Genomic DNA, 7392 nt, shown 5'->3' with positions numbered 1-7392 from the left:
AAAAAAAAAAAAAAAAAAAGCAATCCACAATTAAATGTGCCAATAACCATAGACATTTTTTTTTCTGTACCGGTCTTAGTTACTTTGCTTGTACAAAGGATAAATTATTCTTATGTCAAAAGATAATTATGATACAGATCAGTATTATGCTATTGCATTTCAGGTAATTGAGCTAGCTTAGGGAAAACCTGCAGTTTGTAATAGAACTGACGATAGATACACACACATACACACACACATACATACATACATACACACACACACACGCACCCTCTGACACTTTAATGGCTGTAAGAACTGTGAATTTTCATTATCTACCTTTTTATATGCATATATAAATATATATAAATATATATATACATGAGATTTGTAAACACATGGAAACTAGATGTGCGTCTTGTGTATTCACCTAACAGTTATGAAACCTCTCACTATTGTATGCAGTGTCGCCGTGCTGTCAACATTCACTTTGATTTTAAAACAGTGATCAAGACATTTGAAACCTTTTTATAGCAGAGAATGTATTTTCAGACTTTTTTAGCAGTTTTTTCATTCTTTTTTCCAAGTTGTCTTATTTTTAATTGGCAAGATCTACTGAATGGAGATTTCACTCTAAGTTTATTCCACGTTTCGACTCTGCAGTGCCTCCGGGTCATCCATTGAAAATTGAGCCCAAAGGTTTTTGTTTTTTTTAACAATTGTGTTGTTTTAAAACTAGTGCAGAAGAAAAACGGGTGATGCTGCCCATAGCAACTAGATCAGCTATCTGCTTCATAGACCTGCCATTAGATTATACTTGCCTCAGCTTGTAGTAGAAATGAATCATAGGTACCTAGATGTGCCTGTACACACCTTCAACTTACTTCCAATGCCAGCCTCCGAAATTGTAGAAATTAATTAATGCATATCTCAACTCGAACTGCTGAATTTGTACTATGCCCCACCTTTTTTGTCTCCAACACTTCTTTATCGGTCGGCGTCCTCATAGACCAATAGAGGGGCAAAAAGGTTTGGAGAGGGAATGGCTGGAGTTCAAGATTTACTTAAATGAAGGATGTCAGAATTCCTGAACAGGTGTTCAGGAAAAATCTCTGCAAGTATGTTATTTACACTACTAATTCATAGATTATAGACTAATGACAGGTTTTCTATAATTATCTCAAGTTTGCCATATATGGGGAGATCAGATCAGTCTCCCAAGCAATTCGCTCCTTTATCCATTCTGCATGTCCACTATCTAGCACGTCTGGCAGAGTCTAAAACCAACTGGAAATACTTTTCCAACCTGCCAAATCTCCTGGATGACATCAGCAGTCTCCTTGTACTATGGCTATGTGCAAGCACAGTGTCTAATTTTCTCAGAAATTATTATTATACAGGATTTATATAGCGCCAACAGTTTGCGCAGCGCTTTACAATATAAGGAAGACATTACAATCACAATACAATTCAAGACAAGATGGTAAGGAGGGCCCTGCCCGTGAGGGCTTACAATCTAAAAGAAATCCAAAATAGACTGTTTTTTCCCACAACCTCTGTACATCTATGATCGGCAACACCTCCAGTTTCTTCAGCACTTGCGTTTATAACAAAATACTTTTTGCTTTTCCAAGATTAAATTATATTTAATTTTCCTTAATGTCATATTTCCCAAGAGATAAAAGTAAAAAAAAAACAACAAATACATAGAGCTACTTTTTCATTATAAACGGCAAGGCTTAATAATCAATTTGATGAATTTCTACTCTGTACCCTACCCAGTCTCATGATACCAGCAAAACAGCAACATGAAGATTTGTGTGTCTTCAAGAAGTCCGACTACGAGACAGAATTAAGCCTTGTTTCTGAATATGTCTGTATTTAATGTATAGTGTTGTACATGCATCATTACCGGGTTTTGTTTTCTTCTTTTCTATCTGTAACAAAGTATACATGGTTCAATTGTATGTCCATACCCTTCCCAAATTTATAGAGGAGTTAGCAACATACAACAAATATGTATGCTACTGCTCTACCAATAAACATTTAATACACATGGAACAGTTTGTGTCTACGTTCTGTTCCTGTGAGAAGCAGAGACTGGGCCTTGCAGACTATAGAAAACTATTGTAAGAGGCAGAGACGTTATATATTTGCAGGGTTTAGAACACGGATGCCAATCTGTTTTAAAGGGAAGCTGAAGTCAAACAACTAAATACACAACTGAAAACTATAAGGTGTATAGAAACTGTTTACCTTCCTGGTGAATTGTAAAGGAGCTCATATACTATTTTGATATTGCGGTGCTATATAGTAATAACAGGGAGAAAATGTATTACAGAGTACAGAGCCTTCTTTTTGTAAATTGGAATACTCATAAACATGACTACACTGTTGGCGCCTACCCTGAGCTCTTCCCTTTTTTACCCTGATTTCAGCTATTATCTGGTTTGCGACATGTCAATATGAAGACAGATTTCAGGTAATTATACTAGCTTACATGAAGGACAAAACTGTTTTGTAACTATGTAAGGAATACTAAAATTAACAAAAGGGGATTTTACATCTTTGAGTTATTTAAAGCTGAACCCCAGGCTTAAAAAACAAGTGAAATGCATATATGGGAGTGGTTTTCCCTGCCAAATTATTATTTTTTCCATCCAATCCGGAGATTTGCACAGTTTTACGCAGCACAGCCCTGATTTATTTGTTGCTAAGTAACTGTTGCAGTTTTTATCGACGCCCCCCCAACGTGTGACTGGACAGTGTAAGGAGAACCAGCAGACTGATGAACTCATATATCTGTCACTCTGCTCTCTCTTTCTATCAGCACATCCTTTGTTAGCATATGAGCACTGAAGCACAGCTGTCTCTTTGTGCTGCTTCTCCCTCTCCCAGTTTTAGCTCTGCTGTAGAGATTGCAAGAGACTGATGCCAAGTCAAATGTGGGTACTTATAATGCTTACATGTAAAAGAGAAATTTAGTCAAAAGCCAACTGGACAAAGATTTATATCTGCTTTGAGTTGAGCTTTAAACTCCGCCATACCATTGGTGCACAGTTTCTTTCATAGCTAAGTAATCTGAAAATAGATAAAGCTTAGTGCACCTGACAATCCTGGTCTTCTGAAGACTAATTCAAGAACCCTATTTGGAGTGATGATCTAAAGGTTGAGCACCCCTGGTATGTAACTCCGTGGATGACAAATGTTCATTTTCAGAGATATGAAAACCTGTCTATGAACATTTTCTATGAATTCATTTATTACATCTTAAACTGTGAATTGTGTACAGACAGACAGGCTTTTCACAAGCACTAATATTTTATTGTGATTGTGTGCTGGGAAAACTTCACAAAAGCACAAGATGTCTACATAGATAATCCTTCTATACAGTAAAGCTCCCTTGGAAGTTACATTAGGTTTCCTGAATATGGAATGTCATGTGCATGTAGAGGGTAGTAGAACACCCCAGTGTTCACAGTGTGTCTGCTTTTTGTATGTGCATCTATGGTGACAGTATGTGTTCTTAATAAGAACTTGACTTTCCCATGGCCACTAATCAAATAAACACTTTGAGGTGGGATAGAATCTGATTGGTGGGTAAGATGAAATAATTCTTGGTCAACACACATTGACACACGAGGCCTTACTCCTTCATGCAAGCATTAGAACACAATGAAGGGAATTTATCAAAACTGGAGCAGACAAAATCTGGAGCAATTGCTCGTGGCAACCAATCAGCTTCTCTTTTCAGTTTGTTCAGTTAAGATTTGAAAATAAAAGAGAGAAGCTGATTGGTTGCCATGCACAGTTGCTCCAGATTTTTTCTGCTCCATTTTTGATAAATTCCCCCCAATGTCTTCAAAACCTGTAGGATGCAAAATGTTCTTAAGCTATAAGGATTCCATTCCTTGTTGGTTACAGAATGTTCTTGCAGAGAAGTGTACACATCATACTGTTGAATATTTATATGGACTGGGTAGAAGGTTTCATGACACCTTTTGGCTCTTTCTGATCTTTTGAAGAGGCAATTTTATTGCAGGATAGTCATTGTTCATTTAAGCCTCAGTGACCATATTTCTTGCAGGTTATATAATGTTCCTAAACTGCAGAGGTTTTGCCTTATGTTAAATACACTGACAAGAGTCGGAGGCTTGGTTCTGCGCCTCACAGGCTATAGAACTTACCACTAAGGGAAAAAAACAAAAAAACATCCATTTTGCATGTCATCTACGGTAAATATTCTAATGCTACAATTTAAATAGTGTATATTTGCAAAAAAACTGTATCAGTATTATTGTTCATAATAGCCGAGGTAAGGTGTTAACATATTAAATTATGTAAGCTTCCCTACTTACCTCTGTACTTTATAGAATTTCTGTAATTTATAAGTCATTCCGGGAAAGATGACTCAAGTTGTATAAATAGTAGCAATTCCTCAAGTTACAACACAACTGAACATTTTATTTTTTTAAAGTAATTATATTGGCGTAGTTAATGTATCTGGATATCAGTCAAAAGTCTTTTATATTCATATTGAAATTACAATGACAATGAGATTGGAGGTGTTGTACTTATCAAAACATTTTTTCTTTCTGGTGGATACATTAACAAAAAGTTTATTTCTAGTTGTCATGATAACAACTTATTTTTTTATACAACAGCCCCAGGCCACCTCATGACACATAAAATACATTTTACAAATATCTACCATTGTTCTTGTATTCTTAATATATGGCACTCTTACCATAATGAGCCGGGATAATCTACTTAATGTATCTGGGAGGATTTATGAGGAAAATAATACATATAAATACATTAAAATATAAAATAAGGTAACTAAGGTCATTTGCAGATATTTCATAAACTTTTACATATACTCGCAAGATTTTTCCATCATTACCACTGACAGAACAAAATGAAGCACTGATATATTATTATATATGTAATAAAGTGGGGTTTTTGTTTTTTGTTTTAAATCTCATATGAAACTATTTGCACATCAAATAGCAGGTTTCATCAAAATGTTATAATTTTTATAATTTTAACTTGTATAACCATAGTTCAGTAACACCTGGACACTGTCATAAGACCTGAGAACAAGGAACAGCCAGCTGACTGTTTACAATGAACCTTCATGAAATTGACCATATATGAAGATTTCATTCACTGTTTGAGAAGGAAAGATGCAAAAATAAAATAGTGACTTCAATGATGCGCCTTCCAAACAGTATTTTTCTGCATGTTGAAATAATCTTACGAATATGTGCCTATGAAGGCTCTTCAGTTGCCAGCCCTTAACTCTTACACTAAATGCAATTACACTGCATAAAATGACTTGAAATGTAATTTAGATAAAGCTACTGCTGCAAATAAAGTGTTACACTATGTTTAATTGGTGTTTGTTAAAGTGAATCTGTGCCCAGAGCATACACACTAAAGAACTAACATATTCTGAACAAGCAGTTTAATGCAAGCCCTAATTAATCTCTATAAGCATTGTGGAGAAATTAATTTTCAAAGTTAAAAACACAGGCACTGAAATCTTTCCTTATTACTTTAATTGCACCAAAATCTTGCCAGCCTTCTAATGTAAACAACCGGTGTCCACGGCCATCATTTTTCTCTAGCTGCAGGTAACCACTGGATGTGTAGATATCAGCCGGACAGCGGATACCTGCGACTAGAATGCGAGGTGGTCCCGAGCAGCTGCAGCACCTCAGTACAAAGCAATGGAAAGCTGACTAGTGCCACAGCTGTCCGGAAACACTTTGCATTCCAGCCACAAGTATCCACATATTCTTACCGCATGTAGGCAGTGAAGGAGGCCTTAAAGATACAGTTTGCAGTGTCTTGCATTGTCTTGGCCTGCATTGAGATATATTGGGTTGTGTCTTTTAATTACCTCAGTCGAATGCCTTTAATGGCAAAATATAATTCGGTACACCCACGATTCTGCATACAGGGCTTCCTTTCAATGTATTGCAATACAACCCATTGGTGAGAACTGGCCCTATGAAAAATTATATATTTTCTCATGTTCATGCATTTTTGTTCTAGCTCACACAATGGAGGGATTCTCTATCACATGAGCTGCAGGTGGAAACGCTCTAACCTTCTGATAATCAGTTAATGGATAAGCCTTAGATTCCACAGCCCACCAATATCCGATATCATACAGACAAGTACTTAGATCCAGATACGTAATTTAGTTTTTGTATGACTGTTTCTGTTGTCCCGCACACAGCTATGTCCTTCACAAAACATTCCTATCACTCATATTTGGCCCTCACTAAGAACAAGTGTCGAGTGCCTTGATCAGTCTATGTATGGGAACCCTTATTCACAAACAGTCACGTCAATAGTTATAGTTCAATATGTGTAGAGTAAAATCACTTTTAACAAAAAACATTTTGTTAATTAGGGGGCTATAAAATACCCCAAAACAAAAGTTTCATCTTGTCTGGAATGACTTAATAATGTATATGTATTTTTTAAGTTAAGAATGAATTGTACACTGTAAACAATAACAAAATAATAATATACTGTACATGTATTGTAGAATGACACTTCCGATGGTGCTGCATGTAGCAGAGACCTCTGGTTTCTTAACATAAGCTGAAATTGGCAGCAGATATATTTATACATATATGTATATTGAATCTTTACTTGTTGACTTGCTGTGTCTCCTGCAGTTCCGCATGAATTTGTTATGTTTTCATTGTAAAATATCATTGCACTTCCTACTTGCAAATAAAGAAGCTGCTGCTTTGTGTATATATACATAAAAAAAAGAAGGAACTAACTGCAAGATTACAATTTGAATGGTGGCTGTAGGACCAAGTAGGAGCTATAGGTAACTGACTATTGTACATAGTGTGTATATTACTATTCTGTCTGCAGTCTTATTGAGGTTGCATACAGTACCTATCTCTTACTAGAATCCTGACTCTTACATTGCATTTTAGGATAAAACAAACATGAATTAGTTCCTGAGAGCAGACTGTTAGAGCCCCATTGGATGACCTGGTGTCTGATGGGGCACATGATGTATTTTGTAATTAATGGAAAGAAAGGAGTGCTTTCATTTTAATATGCATTCTGTTTGTAAGTAGTAACAAACCTTATCGATGTACAACTATAACTGTGATCATGTGGACTAACTCAATAAACCATAAAAGATGACAGTGTTATTTTGTGACTGCTCATGTCTTTGTATGACTTTCCATGCTTCGAGACAAAGTTAAGTAACAGAGACATAGCCAACTACAATGTAGAAGGGTGATGTGCACCATTGACTCCTAACAAAAGTCTTAAAGGCTTACCTTACAGAGTGGTGCTGGGCCTCCACTTTATTCAGCTGTGACACAGAAAGTCATGCATGTACCATAGCGTTTATTTTATAAGTAAGTC

This window comes from Nanorana parkeri, unplaced genomic scaffold (assembly GCF_000935625.1).
Source record: "Nanorana parkeri isolate BGI_ZX_2015 unplaced genomic scaffold, ASM93562v1 scaffold270, whole genome shotgun sequence".
In the NCBI taxonomy this organism is placed as follows: domain Eukaryota; kingdom Metazoa; phylum Chordata; class Amphibia; order Anura; family Dicroglossidae; genus Nanorana; species Nanorana parkeri.
This window is presented reverse-complemented; position numbering follows the sequence as displayed.